This window comes from Sparus aurata, chromosome 18, assembly GCF_900880675.1.
Source record: "Sparus aurata chromosome 18, fSpaAur1.1, whole genome shotgun sequence".
Classification (NCBI taxonomy): Eukaryota; Metazoa; Chordata; class Actinopteri; order Spariformes; family Sparidae; genus Sparus; species Sparus aurata.
The window spans coordinates 34,782,929-34,802,430 of record NC_044204.1 but is presented as its reverse complement, the minus strand read 5'-3'; positions in this window follow the sequence as shown (position 1 = coordinate 34,802,430).

The following is a 19,502-nucleotide window of genomic DNA, read 5'->3' as shown; positions in this document are numbered from 1 at the left end:
CTGAGCCGCTGCTAACGTGTTTCCAAACCGTGCAGTGCATCTGCAACAACTTTAAAGTCAGCTAGCTAACATAGCATAACATAACCACTCACTTACACTGACCAGTATAACATTAGCTAAACAGCTTTCATACCTTCTAAATAATAAATAAATTTAAAAAATACTTAATGCCGACTTTACCGAAACTACCATCTTGTTTTTAGATAGTGACCAAAGTTTAGTTAACTGTGCATTATTCATGTAATTAACATGGCAGAGATAAAAACGACCAAAATCACAATGGAGTTTGGTGCATGGAACAAAACACAACATCCATCACGGATTTAATTGGCTGTAATTAAAGGATTATGTTCCAGCTGAATTTACCTCGACAGTTCACAGTTAAATGAGACATCTTCAGCTTCTGTTCAGAGTTATTTCAGAAACATTTGAGCTAGAAACAAATCTCACCACATGAGAGGGAGGCTGGCTCCATTTTAACCCGCACATAAGTAGCACTTACAGCGCATGACGGTAGTTAATATGTGGCGCTGCTGATATATGAAGGAACATCACCTGGACTTATTACCTGAGATCAATAAGTATTAACTATCTGTACACCTCCCACACAGACATGAACACACCTGTACTGAGCAGGTAACTGGACACATAAAGCAGATCATACAGAACAGTTTACTCACCGTGTTCGTGTCCTCAGAGAAGAGCAGCTCCAAACAGAGTGACGATCAGTCAGCCATTTTTATACACATCTAACTTTTTGGAGGGAAATGCGCTAATTTCACGCGGGAAACGAGTGAGACCGCCCCTTTTGGCACGCACCACCTGGATTTGTCAGAAAATCTGTGGGCTGGACCTATTTGACTTCGTTTACATCATTCCATTCAGAGAATTCTCTGACTGTCCAAAGCTGCTTAGCTCAGTTGGTAGAGTAGGAGTTCTGTGAACAGAGATTTTCTTTTATCCTGAGTTCGAATCCCTGCCGGAGAAACTCAACTGCATCATATTTACTGTAACTTCTCTTGTCAAAAGTTAAGATAAAATTAATAGAACAAACACAGATAAACACTTGTTAACAGGATACACAAAAAGCTACTTTTTAAAATTTAATTTCTGTGGTCTTCATTTGTTATTAATCTAAAACTAACTGAATGTAATCAAGTTACATTACTTTAATATTGTAACCGGGTGCATTCAGGTAATTTGGACACCTCAGCTCAAGTGTTACTGATTTCTGTTCTGTACTTTTACCATAAAATGAATTAAATTAAATGTGAATGATGACTTCATGGGAATGATGTCACAGAAAGGGGCGGGGCACTAGTACATATTATGTATGTACTAGTGCTCCAGTATGTATGAATCTAATTCTTACCTTTTTATTATATATTGTTTATTTTGTACTTTTATTCATGTTTATTGATTAGGCTGTTGTGACACGCAGATATCCCCGTTTGCAGGACCAATAAAGGAATTCTGATTCTGATTCTGATTCAATCACACTCATGGGAACTGCATGAGGAGGTCAGTGACGTGATATTCTGATCAGTCATACATAAGAAAATGTTTCTAATATCTTATCATGTTATGTTTGTTGTGGAGCTGTTGAAAAAAGAGAACAATTCTGGGGAAAACGGGACAGGTGGCATCTCTATTTGTAAATTCTATTTTTTACTTCCTCTTTTTGTTTCCATTAAAATATCAAATATTGAGTTAATTAGTAATTTAGTCTATTTATTAATCAATAAATAAATCAATATGTAAACTAATTTTTAATGCCTATCTTTGTTTCACGGTTAGTTAAATGTTTTATTATCATTGTAGTTCTCCATTAAAACAGGGGTTCTGTTGGGTTTTAGACTCTGGGCTGAAACTTTTCCTTTAACTGAGCTGATAGATCACGTGACATCCTTCACGCGGCCCTCTGAGGTGCAGGCGGTCCACCTGAACCACCTGTGGCCGGTCCAGTGTTCGGGTCTGCAGGGCTGTTCTGTATCTGGGCTTAAATGTACCGAAGCAAACTGTAACTGCTGCTCATACAGCTCCGGTACCGGTCCTCCTCATCCCGCCTCAGAGAGACTCTGTGGACCAGAGAACAGCTGTCGGTGCTGCCAGCTGGTGCTGCTCAGGTGTTCCCAGAACCGTCAGCTGGGGCCTGGAGGTGCGCTTCGAGCCTGAAGCTGAAGTTTGGTGCCCCGCTGTGTTGTGGACTCACTACACCTCCACATCTCCACCAGGTGAGTTCTGCCTCCATCCACAACGTGCTGACGAAGGTGTGTGTGTGTGGTCGGTTCGTGTGTGGTTCTGCTGGTGGTTCTGCTCATGGTCACAGTGTTGGTGGCTGCTAGCTGTTAGCTGCTTCCTGCTCTGGTGCTGCTCATCTCTTCATGTGTGTCAGTGTTGTGTTGCCATGTCTGAGTGTTGTTGGGTCCTGCTGGGTCATGTTGGGTCCTGTTCGGTACTGTTGGGTCATGTGTTTGAGTTCTGGGCTCATCAGAGACACATGTAGTTATTTTTGGGTCTGCTTGCTGTGCCCGGTCTGTTGAGGAGGCTCTCAGTACATCACCGGTTCATTATGCAGTTTAAAACAACAGTCCTTCTTTAAATGTACACATATGAACACTTTACAACTCAACAGCAGCACAAACTTCATCCTCCAAAGTGACCGAACAGCTAAATCCACACATTTCTGAACTGTTTAAACAAAATCTGATCTGGATTAGGCTGCTGGGTTTTAGGGAGGTGGCTTTTTGAAACCCATCATGGTAGCGATGGACTGATGATTAATGTTTATTTATTATTACTAATCCAGGAGATTGATAGCCGATAAATGCAACTGATACACATTTAGGGGAGAAATAAAAATCTTAAAATTGAGAATAACCAGCGTAACAAACTCCAGTTTGACTCAAGAGGAACTTTACTTCAGTATTTACATTTTCTGCTCCACCAACTTTGGTGACTAGTTACTGCAAATTCAGATTGTTACTTGTTATGTGACATCAGATGGTGTCGTGCACACTGAGACCAGAGAGCGGTGACCCGGGACTTTGATAAGTTCTGACATCAGAACCAGAGAAGTGCATGTAATAAAGTGACACAAAGAACACAGACGCTGATAATCATAAACATACTGATAATCAGTCCGTCCCGACATCGTGGCTGTGTTTCTCACATGCTTCACATTCAGCAACTCCAGACGAACAGGTTCTGGTGTCAGGTCGTCCATCATCATTACACAGGTCGTGTACCGGCTTCATGCCAGGTCATGTCATGTTAAGACGCTTTTATTGTGAATGTCCATGTAGCATTATATTTCCTACAGATATTATGATACATAATATCTGGCACCGGGCTTTATATATGATGTGTTACTGTTCATCACATTGTCTATACGGAGCTTGAGGCTCAGCTGCAGGCGTTGCTGGATCACGGCTCTGGATTCACGCTAATAAATGTGTTTGTTGAAGCGGCTGCACTCAGGCTCCGGCACCTTCTCACTCTTGCTCCTTCTCTCCCTTGCTACCTAATTATGCTTCCCAAAATATCCACCTTTTAGATTTCATCATGGCATCATTAGTTTCCCACGGCTCCCCTGAGAGAAACTCTGCTGTACGCCTGAGAGGTGGCGACCTCTCACCTGCCTGTCTAAACATATCATCTTAAAGTCTCCCGGTGGAGCTCCTGCCGCTGAGGCCGGGCGCACAGCAGCATCAGCCGGGATCTCATCATCCCTTCACATCAAATGAATCTCAGGTGGAGGCTCAGAGCGGCTGTGTGGATGCAGTTTTTGGTCTGCGTTACGTGCTCACCTGAGTGTCTGTTGTTGTTCTTCGAGGGACACCTGTGTGGAGTTTCGTGTGAAGATGTGCAGGCATGTCAGGCATCTGCAGTGAGTTCATGCATTCATGAGATGTTTCCTTTGGTAATCGGTGAAGTCACTCACTGTGTGTGTGTGTGTGTGTGAAAGGTCATCCTCAGCAGTAGTGCTGTTATGTCGAGAGATGTTTACTGAAGCAGAACATCTTAAATGTCTCGGTTCTTGTTTTGATGAAATGAATGTGTTTTGTTTTTTTTGCACTGAAATCAATACGTTAATCAAGAAAAGACACATTTTGTATGATGGATCATTTTTTATTAATTTATTAAGTTAAAACTGTAACCGCTCTATTATTTGGCTTCAGTTTCTCCAATGAAATGTTTTGTTTTCTTCATTTGACATCACGATAAATGAAACCACCATGAAATGAGTTTTTGGACTGAAGTTCAGACTGATAAAGAGGTTTTGGATTTTCAAAAGTCAGTATCAGCACCATAGTATTGTTTTTTTTATTCTAATTGTTATGGTGTTTTATAAGAGATGTAAAACAGTGCAGCTTTGTGGAGCTCTCAGCTTCTGGTCTTCATCAGCAAACACTTCACAGAGAGAGAGAGAAACTGCTGCCGAGTACAGAAAAGTCACAGATTTGTAGTTTTTTTTCTTCAAATCTGACGGATATTGATGAGGATTCTTCATACAGTCCCGTTATTCTTCATTCACGCTCCCTTGAGTGACCCCTGTTGAGGTCCTGGAGCCTGAAGCAGAGTCACACACACTGACAAAGAGAAGATTTATTTTAAAACAGTTTCGTTTAATATTTCGCAGATGCTCTTATTTTCCCCACACAGCTCACAATGAGTAGGAGTTCAAGTGTCCGTTACATAAATCCAATGATCAGACATTTTAATCCAGAATTCACAGGAGTCCATGCATGTTTGGATGCCTCCACACCTGATGGCTTTATGTTCCCGGGTCGTCTGTTTCTGCCATCTTGTGTTATGAACAAAGATAAACTGATGAGATGTTGGAGGTCAAAACTGTAACTAAGTACTGTAAGTAACAGGCGGAGACGTGGCTTTCGCTTCTTCTCACTCATGTTATGTGTTACCGGCTGTAGTGAGTTCTGCTTCTCACGATCACTATCGATGTAGATCATACACCAGCGCGACACATCGTCCCTCTTCGTCCGTGTCTTTGTAGCATCAGCACTTCCTGAATCTCGTTCCTACTGTTTTGCTTTGTGTGCGGAAAATGTGCCGCGTCCTTGAGGCAGCAGCAGCACATCTGTCTCAGAGAAGTTTGTTAACACATTTCTTTGGCCATCTGGTGCTCGGAGCAGCTCACGCTATGATGGACTGAGTTGTGTGAAGTGCATTTCCCCCTGAGGGCTTCACTGCAGTAAGAGCATAATACCTTCTAAATGGGCTGAAGCAATTAGGTGAATATTCGAATTATTCCAGATAATTGGTGACACAGTAAAGTTTGAGCTTTTAGTGGTTTGCAGGAGTGTAAAATGCAAACATTTTCATCTGGCTACTGGGCTGGAACTACTCGCTTTACCGCCCCGGTCGCCTGGACCAAAACATTTGCATTTAACGGTTCTGCAAACCACTAGTATACTGATGTTTGTGTTAATGATTGTCGCCACTAATCCAGGTTATTGTTACAAGACTTCCGCTTCGGCTGTTGTTGTGGTGATCAAATCAGGTTTCTTGGGTCAAACGTGATCTTTTCCAAACCCTATAAACACAGTATAAAGTATAGTATAAACACAGTGATGTCACAAGATCAAAAGGAAAATTGAACCTAAAGAAAGTGGCAACATTAGCAAATGTAAAGTTAACATGTCGGTGGTTTGCAGAAACATTCACTGACAATATTGATTATAGCAGATTGTGTTGGAGCTGTACAGTTATGTGTTGGATGTTGTAACATTAAACCTGTTACTGTAGTCTCAGTTTACTAAGCCACTGAAATCCTTGCAGGGACGGCTCACAAAGGCCTGAAGCCTTTTGAAATGTTTTAAAGTGAAAACAAAGACTGGAAATACTCCATATTTTAACGCTGCTAAGTTTTAACAATGGTGTTAGTTTAGGCCTGCAAGATATGAGGAAAGTCTGCGATGTGCGATAACACTGTTCAATATTGCGATATAACTTGCGATAGATAAACAAATATGAAGTTTGCGTATTATTAACTATGCAGTTAATGATGGCTAACGTTAGCTTTAAGTTGTTGGTGTAGGTCTTTATGGTTGTATTGCAGCTGGTGATGGATGGAGGTTGTGTTTCCTCTGGAAGTTGCAACAACTGCTCGGCATGTTTTACACAGCACATGTGTTTGTAACTCGTCACATGTAGCAGAAGTGCTGTTTCTCCTCACCACAAGGGGTTCGTCCACCAAATTTTAATGGCTTTTCTCTCCCTCAGCCATCATAACCTGGCAGTCACCACCAAACTGATGTCGATTAATTTTGTCAGGGTAGCTAACGGCTAGCTGTGGCTTCATCTGATTGGCCCTTGTATCCAGGGTTCCGTCTGATAGGCTAAATGTTGGCATGCTCAAGGTGCACACATGACGCATAAACAAGACGATTTTTGTTATTCATCTCGTGTCAGGCAGTCTTTTACGATGTGTTTATCGCACATGTTCATAACACGATGACGATGAAAATTGGATTTATCGGGCAGCCCTAGTTGCGTTGATACGGGTCTCTACAATTTTAGACATGGGACGAACTTTGTAAACTCTCCTGGTGGACTGTATTAAAGTCATTTAATGTTTTGCCCCTTCTAATGGCCTGTATATACAACACATGGTCAAAGTAACATATACACCTTTACAATATAACTGAATATGACAAAGCAAGTTAGTTACAGACTTCCTGCTTTTGAATTCGATTGCTTTTATAGTGTGTATATTCTTTTAAAAAACAGTAAATGAGTAAAGCTTCTGTTGTCCTGGTGAATCTACACTAAAGTGACCTTGTTGCAATTTTAAATTAAACTTTAAACACACCTACATTCATTAATTCAATACTTGATATAATATCATAGGCTCCTTATTTTTCTATTGGAGATAAAAGATAAAACTGTGTGTTTTCTAAGTGTGATCATTTCACACTTGCAGGCTTCTTGTCTTCTTCAAGGTGTATTTTCACAGTGAGGTTTGTAAATCTCTTGTTTTGATGTTTTCATGAATGATAAAGTCGGTTCAGTTTTAAAATCAACACATTATTCCTGAGAGAACACATTAAGACTCTCCTCAGTGGAGTAATGAGCTCCATATTCACCGACATGCCGCCATCTAGTGGTGCGAGGGAGCGGCCGTCAGCACGTCTGCTCTCGGCCAAACAAATTGGATTCATAATGCATGGCTTACATTACACACCGTTTATATCATATCTGAGGCTGCGGACGAGCCCTGGCAGTAAATCTATTCTGTAATATCTCTCAGCCCTCTGTGTGACATTGCCAATAAGATGGAGAATTGGTGATATGATGTGTGAGTGGCCAAGGTGAATGTATTGTTTTAAGCAGAAGGGCAGCAGCTGCAGTCACAGAGTTGTGGCGTGGAAAGTGGAAATGTGACCTATTGGTTTAGAGCGGATAAAAACACATTCCCCCTGACCTTTCCGCTTTATTACCCACCATGATACCTCATAAATTGAGGAGAATACAGTTCTGCTGTCACGTCGAGCTGCAGCGCGTTTTCCTTTTTTTTTTTTTTTTTTGCTCTCCATTTTTTCACACTGGATGTATAAATCAGACGGCGGTTGACTTCTTTTGTGACCTTGTAGATCTGTAAGATTATAATTACAGAAATCTGTTATAATCTAATGAGATGCACCTAAATAAACAAGCAGTTTATTATATACAAACATTATGTAATGATCTGACATTGAGTCCAAAATATGTATATAGAAAATGTAAATAATGTTTAATGTAGCAAACTATGAAGTTAAAATCAAATCATATGAAAATGCTGGATTCTTATTAAGGTATTTGTCTGAGGAAAAACGTCGCAACAAAGCTGAATTCTGTTAATTAAAGAAGAAGAAACATCCTGCTGGATCTCAGATGAACTGCTGTTTTAATAGATTTGATTATCTGTGGCGCCCTCTGCTGGTTCACCTGGTAAAATACATAAACTGCAGGACAGACCGAGAGCTCATCACTGACCAAACACTGTCAAATCATCAACAATAAATCACTTTCATACTTTCTTTTTCTCACAGCTTCTTGGAGAAATGCTTTCACAATTCACTCTTTAGGCTGTGAGAAATTAACAGTATGTGACAGAATGATAATAAATATCAAAAACCTTAAAATGATTGACCAGATTCTGTCAAATCATCTGTAGCAACACAACGATTGATGAACGAATGAGAACTTTGATACAGTAAATAAACATTATATAAATATGAACTTTACTATCACACAACATCAGTGTTCTTATTATATAAACGTAACACAGGAACAAACATAAACCTTCTTTTAAATCAAGCTGTGGTGTCCCAGTACATGTGTAGATGAATTAATTTGATCTGCTACAAGATCGAACAGCAAATCGGACAATTTGTGAAATTATTACCAGAACGCGTTTCTGTTACAGATGAAATGTTACTTTTCCAGACATTTTTTATGTCAAATTGCCAGATGATTTAACTTGTTGTGGCCATTAAAAATGAGAAAGGAGAAAAAAAGCAACAAGAAGAGAAGAAGAGGTGCTTATTTTTACCTCTCACAGGTTTATGGTTGTTATTTTAAATGTCTGAAAACATTATGGAAACAGTTTCTACAGAATCAAACCTTTTGTCAAATAATATCGTCCTTTTTGTAGCCAGAAACAAAAGTCTCGCTCACATAGAAGTCCTACAAGGTGAGTGTTCTCATCTCGATTAGTCAGCCATGACGGTAGAAATGAATTCTTGCTGGCGGTTCTTCTCCAGCCTTCTCTCTCCTGCGTCCTGACTCACATGTCCACAGTCGTCTTCTTGAATCAGCTCACCTCTCGCGATACTTCCTGAGTGAGACTTCTCCTGTAGTGAGACTTGTGTGTCTGGAAACAAAAAGGATGTTATTATTTAACAACCACTTTGCATCAATTGTTTCTGTGAAACTGTCAGACACTTTGAATATCACGTAACCCTGTAGGTGGCAGGAACAAGCCCTCCTAGTGGACGTTACGCTGACGGATGAAGTTTCCTCAAAGGATTAATTACGCTGCAGCCAAAGCAGCTGTGTCATGGCTGTCGGATGAGACAATCCACTAGGATGGACTCCAAACGTTTTGGTTGAGTATGAATCCTTTACACCCCAAAACATGTGGATACAAAACACTGCAATGCCCCTTTTTTAAAGTTAACCCATCAGACATGTATATAGAATATGTGAAGAGGGGTCACGAGTCGACTGTGATTCTGTTCGTTTCACTCGCACTGAAAATAGTTGGAATCCATTAAAAATACAAGAGTCGTGCCAAGGTGAAAGTTTCCACTGATATCCCGGTAGGATTCTAACAGAAACATCACAGATGCTGAGCAGATGACAGCATTACAAAGAAGTGAGCAGACAGCATCAGACCTCACAGCAGTGGGTCACACACTGTATAAAACGGCATCAACAGCAACAAATAGGAGCCGTCCATGCCCGTAACTGAGCGCAGAGGATGAATCTGAGCCAGCATAACATCTCCTGCAGAGACGTGTAAACCTTTAGCTTTAGTCTACAAGATGCAACCATTCATCTCCCAGCCAATAGTAACCGTACGTGTGTGAGTGTGTGTGTGTGTGGGGGTTACATATGTGTGTCTTCCGTTTCATTAATGACAGTATACGGTGACGCCTTCCAGCAGGGATTACCACACCGTGAGCTCTGGCCCTCCCACCGCGCGCAGTAATGAAGGAGCGGCTGTGGAGACTGGAGGCGCAGGCGGACGCTCGCTTTCCACCACAGTTTTACACGGCAGACGACAAATCTGGACGTGACTGTCTTACCAGAGATTAAAACTGTCTGAGGCAGACACAGAGACACGGAGAGAGAGAGAGAGATTGGGCCGGTAAGCTTTATGCACTCGTTCCAGCATCCTGCTTGTGCAATTTAACAGCACATCAGAGGCTAAATGTCCACGGAAATCAGAGGAAGACTATGACAGAGCAGCTCGTTCTTCAAGTGTCGCTTCTGCTGGGCAGTGCTTCAACCAGAGGGCAGCAAACCTGACAGCTGAACTGTCCCCCCCCCCACACACACACACGCATCTCAGTGTATTTGTAACTGAAAGCTTTATTGATTTCATAGCTTTATCTGTAAAATATGTGGAAGAGAAAACGTCCAGAATCAGCCACAGAATTGGCTCAGATATCAAGACGACTCATCGGTTGTAAACACGTGAATGAAAGGAAAAGTTCGCCCAGAAATGAAAATACTGTCATTATCTACTCACTCTGCTAACGATGGAGGTCCACAAAACATTTACTTTGGAGCTTCACAGCAAAACAGTGTTTCCTGAAGAGCAGATGTGGACAAACAAGCAAAACAAAATGACATAAAACGGCCCAATGAAGCTCGACCTCACCCTAACCATCAGTCCTCGGCTTTCAAATGATGTCATTCACACCATCGAGGCGCGGTCGGACTCGTGCACCCACTTCAGGCTTCTGTAAAGATTTTGTTTTAGAATGAATGTAAATTATGTTTTCTGAAATCAGTTTGGGATCTTCAGGAGACGCTGGCGAGCTGTGATGATGTGGAGGAAACATCGCCCGACTTCTCCATCGGCGTTACATCATGACTGAATTTTTATCTGCATTTTGTTCCTCGGCAAACAATTATAGACTTCATCAGATTTGTTAAATTTTAAAATTGCCGCTCATCATCAGTATCAGGCCTGTGGTGAGCTGCTGCATCACTGCAGATCAGTCAACAACAGATCAACACGTAGAGATCTGAGTTTTCATGGTCACCAGGCGACGTGCAGCGAGTAGATGAGCTTCTGCGACATCTTCTCTGTTTCATTCTTACGGGGACGTTTTCAGAACTCGCTCTGCTGCTGCTTCAGCACACGTTCCTGCAGAATACCTGGCGGAGATGTGATGGACGGCTTCTGTGTACACTTCATCCTAAAGGAAGTGATCTGCAGGGTTCGTGTTTTTCATTTTGGAGACATCTTTGACGCAAACTGATTATTACTGTCGTGGTTTTAAAGTTAATCCACACAGAGATCTGCTGGCAAGCAAACAGTGAGTCAACAGTGAATTTCTCTGGATTTACTCTTGTTACTGTTTGAGTTGCTGTAGGTGGCATTCCTTCTTTATTCTCTTTAAACATGGTGGGTTGTGCCAGTAATGCTAAATGCCCAGTTCTGCTGCTACTTGTTCTTTATTCAAAACAATGGCTGCATTATATGTGAGCTTGTTTGGACAGATTTTGTAATTGTGGTGTAATTTCTGCACCACAGATCACGATGATGATGAGGATGATGATGAAATCACAATGAAGGCACAGTTGTTTTCTTCCATGAGGAGAAGAAGATCTGTAGGTCAGCGCGTCTCTCATCACTGTTTTTTCTTATAACTTCACCTATTCAGATGTTGCTCTCTGCCTTCTTGTCATTTTGATAATATTTCAATGAATGTGCGATTTGAAACCAACAGCGTCACTTCCTCCACTTTAACAGGATTCATGGAGAGACTCGTCACATAGCTCACCGTCTGGATTGTTATTGTGCCGCAGCATTTAGTGGAACATCGCGGCGATGTTTAGCGCCTCTAATGTAAATGTTTTAGTGAAAACGTTCCACTGTATTACCTTTACAATGAAAGGTAGACTTCGATTCCAGCGGCTCTGCTCCCCTCCAGGTCTCTGCGGATGTTCAGATCCTGTGGAGATCAGGCAGAGAGAGCAGATCTTAGAAAGATCAATACTCCTTAGTGGATTTCCTATATCAACCACAGTGAAATCCTACCATCTGTGACATATAGGTTGAGCATATAAGTCGCTGCTGGGTGAGATCCAATCCAATAAGTCGCTCTCCACACCGGCTGTTCTCGTTGGGTTGGAAATGCTGTAGGCTGGGAGAGGTGGATGAGTGGAGCCACCAGGTACACCAGAGGAGCGTTTCACCAGATAACTCTTTATTCTACCGTTCTCTCTCTACCTCTCCTTCACTTATGGAGGGTTTTTATAATCACAGTTTGATTATAAATGGCCTGTAACAGCAAACGAGACATCAGCGATCAGACTGCTGTTTTTATATAGTTACTGTTCACACCTGCGCTCCGGTCCGATCACATATATCATGTACAAAGTCACATAAAAATACATCACCTCATCACGATCCATCATGAGGTCTCTGTCACTCGCCTCCAAAACAGCTAGCAAGCATCTTTACAACAGCACGCGCTGGAGTCGTACTGCTTTTGTCCAAAAGAGGCGCCAGAACCAACAAAAACTTCCACGTTGACACTTTAAATACAATGTTGAGGTACTTGTACTTTACTTGAATATTTTCTGCTATTTTAACTTCCAGTCTGCTAGTTTTAGAGGCAAATATTGTACTTTTTACACAACTACGTTTGTTATAACTGTAGTTACTAGTTCCTTTGCAGATTGCTGCTGCATGACAGCCAAATTAGTTTGTTTTAATCAATTAACTAATTTGATCAGAAATATGATCTCCATCTTTGTTTATGTAGCCCGAATGAGTGTTTCCCAAAGATGTTGAATAATTAATTTAATAATTCCTGGTTTATTATCTAAATAAAGTCTTCTTGTTGAGTGTCAGCTGTGAGGATTGATACACTCAGGTCTGTATATGAAGCTACAGCCAGAAGCCTCTTAGCTTATTTTAGCTTAGCTTAGCTTAGCTTAGCTTAGCATGAGGACTGGATAAAGAGTGAAGCAGCTAGCTTCTCTCTATGCAAATGAACTAAATCTCCCAGCACATCTCGAGCTAACTGTTTAACACGTTATCATAATGTTTGTTTCAGTTGTTCAAAATATTTTACTTCACTTTTTATAGCTGGAAGTATTTCTTCAGGTGCAGTGACTCTCTGGAGATCAGCAGAGACTTCAGGAAGTTACTGCACCAGGTAAGAAACCGTCTGTGGCTCAGAAACATTTATTAATAGTACATTTGTATGTTTCTACACACTCAACAAACTAGATGTAATGTGATTGATGTGCTTATGTGGATTTAGTTAGCTTCAGGTGAAGCTTGGCTAGCTGTTACCTTGTTTCCAGTCTTTGTGCTAAGCTAACTGGCCGCTAACTGTAGCTTCTTGTTTAGCAGATTTAGGAGAGTTTTCAATATTCCCATCTAACTTTCTGCAAGTGAATGTGCAGCTGCATCAGTCCCCAACACAAGTGTGTCTCCCAGTAAATTAGTTTAGAAACCAATTATCTTTTTTAGATTTGTTTGTATTTTTGATTTACAAAATGTTTTTTTCTTTTTTAAATGGACATCATTCTTTAATTACACCCAGAATCCTGCATGATGCTCATTTCAGAATGTCACAAATATTTAGATTCTATCTCATTACATGTCATAATAAAATAATAATACATCATCGCTGCAATAAAACAGTCACATATTACACAAAAATGGAAAATCACTTATGACACCATATTGCATATTGTGCAAAACAGAAGCGAATAAATCAACAATGACACAGAGAAATGAACGTGATGAATATTTATTCTATAACCTTAAACAATAGAGATGCAGACGTGTTTGTATAGTTGACATCTCTCTGTATAACAGCTGCTGATCAGCAGAAACACTTATCTGGGCAGAACTTTGGCCCGCTGGGTTCGTGTAGAGGCGAATAATTAATGCCAGAACTGACCTAAAAAATAAAAACAGCTCGATATTTGCACCAGGGAAAAATGGAACAGGCAACATCTGGCTTTCATAAGAGAGCAATCCAAAGAAATATTTTACAAGGCGTAAACATTTCACATGTCAGCCAACGCCAGAGTGACTTACAGGGACCGAGCAGGCCGAGCTTTGAGTCTCGCTGTCGATGGATGCGCTGGTTGTTGTGAGTTACAGACTGGTAACCACAAGCTGCTGCTGGCAGGACGGAGGCGAGTGGAAACTGGCCCTGGAAGAAGTGGACAAAAAAAACTTGTTGATCTCAGGATAACGAGGACAATTCAGCGAATTACATCATTTATCTGTGTGAGAAATAATCTGCGTCGAGACAAGAAAAACATCATTCTGTTTGTGAGCCGGGTCTGATGTGACGGTGTGGCTGCTGGATGTCACTCAGCTCACCCAGACGTTAACTCAGCACCAGGGTTTGATTTACTTTTAAGACACAATGTGCCTTTTTAAACATGACGGATGATGTTTTTCGTCTGCAGCAAAAGAGTGTGCAGTGCAACCGTCCGCTTAAAGAGTGCACATTCAAGAGAACTGCAGATGGAAGTCGCCGTTAGCCAAAATTTTAAGATTTACTTCCAGTGACGGATTTATCAGACGACAGCAGACTGCGACACAAAGATCACGGCGTAATCGTGGAAAAGCTGGAAGATTTAACTCGGAGCAAGAGGGAACAAAGTTGTATATTTTGTGTCTAACATTTTTTAAAAAAACCTCAACGATGATCAGTGTTCTGCAGTAAATTATATCGAGGTTTTAAATCCAGTTTGTAAAAAAATGTATCTTAACTAACAGGACACAGAAAAGAAGGAAGGATCATAATTATTTGGCTGCATGTAGAAAAGCCACAGTTTAACTTGCAACGTTGCAAAGTTGTAAACTATTTATTGTTCCAGTCTTCTTATCTGATTACTTTTAATGTGTCACAGTTAATGAAAATAAAAAGAATCACAGCTTCTGTTTCCCGTTCAGCACTTCACAAATCTAACAGCACCGCTAACAACAGAATCAGAAAGAAAAGAATCAGAAAGAAAACGACACGAAGATGGAAATGACTACTTTTTAAAATTCAGCATCGTCTGCAGTTGCAGCAGAGATAATGTGTTTGGTCTCCACGTTTGACGGCGTCGCAAAACAAAAAGTCCAACTTCCTTTTATTGAAAACAACAAGCCAGTATGAAGGAAGATCGTGATGAACTGTAATCTATAGGATTTGTGTACGTTGGCACGAATTTGTCAGTTTTTGAAAGGAAATGTGAACCCTTTATTTCAGCGACACAGTTTTGGACTTTGTACTTTGTCTCATCATCAGGACCGTGTTCACTGTAAATGTTACACATGATTAGTTTTATCAGTGTTATAATCATTTAAAATACATTCTAGTTCAACACTTCACTCTGCATGAGCTCTTATTTGTGGAAAACACCTGCATGGTAATCACTTCAGCTCGGTTACCTCCTCGTTAATCACCAGATATTCTGACATATGAGATTCTGCGCTGTGTAATTTAAATCTTCTGGGTTTCCATAATTCTTCCTGTCCCTCCCATAACTGCTCCACATGAAAGCGCGGAGGCTTTTATTGAGGAAACTCTAATTTCTTGACTTCTAGCTTTTAACTGAGCGTGCCATCAGGGGGATAAATGATGTAAAGCTTCTCTCTAAGTGGTCCTCTCCAAAATATTGCGCATTTAATGCCCAGAGATGCCGTGTTTGATCAGCTGGGGAGGCAGATCAGCATGTAAAGTGTGACATCAACTCTGCAGGGTTTGGTTTAGGAGAAGAAACTCCCACTTTAAACTGCTGTGCAGCTCAGTTTTGCATGAATTTACGCAAAACTTCCTCCTGAAGTGTCTATAATGTTACTTAACAGATTCTTGAGATTCAGTTTGCAGCCTGTCCATAGTTATTTTGCATCTGTGGCGGCACAAAGTGCTGTTATCATGTCTGATTTCTCTAGATAAGATACGGGCGGCCGGGATTCCACTCGGGCCGCTAAACTAACAAGGAGTGATATGAGCAGGAGGCAGACGCTCGACACTTTGACAATTCCAGCAGCAGGTTGTTATTCACTCTGCGTGTGAAGGGAAAATTGTACGACACCGAATGAAGAAAAGGAAGAAGAAGGAAAAAAAAGAAAACTAAAACAAACAAAAGGTGCTCAGGTGTAATTTTCTCTCCGAGGTTGGAGCCTGGGAAACTCTTGTGCCCGGCTGCTCGTCAGACAGACGCAGACTCCGGGTGGCTGACAGCGGCGAACAGAGGTAAACGTCAATTAAGACGTTACAGTAGATGACAGGCCTAAAGAAAACAGCGCTGAGAGATGCCATCTGGGGCAGACTGTGTAAACCGAAGGTGTCTGAACACGATGCTTCAGATGAGGCTAAAATGTTAGCAGCGTTAGACTTGTCAGGTTAACATGAAGGGGCATGAGGAGGCCTGGAGGCCGCCTGTTTATGGATTACATGAATTATTTTGTATTTTTCTGTAAGATTTTAGAAACAGTAACTATCTTTTTTGTGCTTACACTCACTGTATGTGATCCGTGCGGCCAGGACGCCGGCTCAGAGGTGCTTCTTGCAGCTCGGTCGTCGGCCTTAACGCTGAATAATTCCTCTTGAATGGCATTTTTATCCTCCTGCAGCTTCTCCTGCAGCAGCCTGCCTCACACAGACACATTACAGAGCTGTAGCTGCACTTTTTATTTGGACTTGGTGACTTTTCACTCCCCTTAATTCTTATTTAATGTATTATTTTGAACAATTGGTGACATCAGAGAGCAAAAAGACACCGCAAGCATTCACATTGCAGCTCTTTAGCTGCTCCTCATCGTGACCTACAGGGTGCAGTTGTGAAACAAGCCAACATGCAAATGCAGATCTTCTTAAATATGTTTCCTCCATCAAACAAAATTCATGAGTCTCTCCTGATGAATCCTTTTTTTCCTCCACCACCATTTCAAGGTCCATGAGAGCCGTGCTACTGATCTTTTCAGCATGCTAAATGTGTCGAAATTGATTTGGAGAGAAAACATCTCAGATGTGTGTTTTGTTTTCATCCTCCTTTAATAGAACTTCAGAGAGCAGGAAGTGTGTGCGTCATGAAATTCGCCCTGGTTATCTGCTTTCACACGCTCTGGCCAGCCGCCTGCCCTCGAGCAGCACCGAGCCCCCGCTGTCGAGGGCTGGATACACAACTGGAACACACACAACATGCAGCAGACATACATGCAGCAGACAGGAGTGTGTGTCTGTGTGGCTGTTATCAAGCGTGCCACACCAGCAGGTCAATATTTTCACACAAAGCACGTGTTTAAATGAAAGCCGGGGGCGGAGACGGAAGCATTTTTCCTTTTTCTGCGTGCAAACGACTTTTAATATTGAATCAAAAGCAAATTCTGAGCTTTTCTTGCCTCATTTTGCCGGGAAAAGCAGAAAAGAAGAATTAATCTTAAATTTGTTTGAGGTTTTTCAGGAGTTCAGCCGAGACGGGCGCTCTTGTTAAGGAGAACTTCTCCTCGGGCCTTAGGTGAGGGTGAGAATGTGTGAGGTCACACCATGTGACCTTTAGCTGAAGCCGCTGGGCCGCCATTGGTCCAGAGCCAACCCCCCCCCCAACAAACCCCCCAACAACCCACCTCCCCCAAAGACACACACAGCAGCAGCAGTCCTGACCGCTGCTGCACTTAGTGCTGAGACGAGTTGTGTGTTTGTAGGTCGACTGTGAATCTTCAGCGTGGCTTTTATCTCGTATTTATTCTGGAGCACATATAGAAGCAGCCTCGTACCTTCTGCCACGGCAGCTTTAAATATTTACCTTGCTGAATACAGAGAAAGGTGTGTGTGTGTGTGTGTGTGTGTGTGTGTGTGTGTGTGTACATTATATCTATTATATTAACATGTTTTCCTTGACACATTAAGGTGCAGACTGTGGAGGAGAGGCAGTGAAGATCTGTGGTCAAATTTGGCTTCAACAGTCTGAAGTCGATGTTTTGTGTTGTGAAGCTTCTTTGTTGTTTCCTGCTGTGATTTTAATTTGAGCCTGTTGCATCACTGCCCACTTCAAAAATAATCTATTGATCAGGAAGTCCTCCCCCCCCCCGAACACTCTGAAACATCTGAAATGTGTGTTGATTCGCTGCCTCCACGTCCTGCTACATGTGATCGCATAAAAACAAGCTGAATCTGCACTAATTCAAAAAAATAAAATGTTGATTTGTGTAGTTTTTCAGACGAGGCACACATGCAAACACAAAAATATCAGAAATAAATATCCACTTCTTACTTATGCATTCATCTTTCAAGCTTTAAAGGTGCATTATGTAGTTTGGAGGAAGAGAAATGTCTTCATTGACTGTGTGTTGTTTTTCTGCCTGAATAAACAAACTGACCTTAAAGGACAACACACGCTGTTTTAGTTTGTTTATATGTGGCGGACCCTGCCACCTTTCTAGCCTCAAACGGTGTTCTGGGACCTGATTTCCCTCTGAGAACTCTGAAGGAGAAAAATAAATATTTCTGAGTTTGTATTATTACCTCAACGATATAGTAAAATATTAAAACTGACACATTGCTCGTTTAAATAATTGCCATATCTATTGATCACATGCAGTAAAGAGCTGTGAAGCTGCAAAATGTTACCAAATCAATCACATCTTCTGATTCATGTAACAGCACCATACACACCAGAACCAGAAGAAATAACCACGTTTTAAAGTCCAGTGTTGTCTGCAGCTACAGCAGAGATAATGTGGTTTGTCACCAAACTGCTCCCGTATTTAAATATCTTCATTTTCGTCCATATTCATCATTTTTCCTGGTTGAAACGTGTGCGTGTTTCAGAAAAGAGCAATAATTAAACTGGTGTGATCAGACAACGCGCTCCCCGATCAGCCGCGTCACCTCCAGGCTGCTCCAAACGCGCCGCTGCAGGATTATTTGGAGATTGTTAATTATTTAGATTGCAGCTGTAACGCTGCATGTTTGGATATTTGCTCTCCCTCGCGTTTTTATTTGAATTCCCGGCGGGGCTGGAGGAGGAGGGAGAGAGGGAGAGATGTGTCGGCTCGGTTTGTTACCTCACGATGGATTTCTTTCTTTCTTTCTTCTTCTGTTTTTTTTTTTTTTTTTTTTAATCAGCTGGCGGAACAAATCTCACATTAAGATGTTGCTGGCTGTCCGAAAAAACCCCGAGGCGGGACAAAAGATTGATAATTGTATCTTTGTTGGAACATGAACTACATGCTTATAATTTATTTATTTATTTATTTTTTTACTATTTATACATCTCCTGTGTTATTATGTGTGATTATGCGCGGGAAGCAGACTTTAAAATGAGTTTGGTTTGACGCATAAATGACTCTGCGGTGTCTGGATTTGGAATATAAATTCCGGCGAAAGCGTGAGCAGAATTTAAGCAGCAGAAGAAGGGGAAAAAAAAAGAAAGAAGAAGCTTATTTTTTGTCAGATATCTCTGCAGTAATTAAAAACATGAGCGAACATGCAGCAGCAGCAGCTAACAGGAGCGTGCTGTCCTCTGTTGGAGCTGTAGGAAGTTCTTACCGTGCGCAGGGCTGCAGAGGAGCGGACAGGCTGAGAGCTCTGCGGTCCTCTGAGCGTCGTTTCGGCCAAATGAACGTTTCCCAGTGAAGCCTCTTCTCCTCGGGTCATCCCTCTGCTCACATGTTGATTGCGCGGATGTGTATTGAGGCTGCAGACGTGCGTATTCGCCTCCACAGCAGCCGAGGCTTATCCACCCTCCCCACCACGCCACCACCCCCGTCAGCTGATTATTGCTCCATC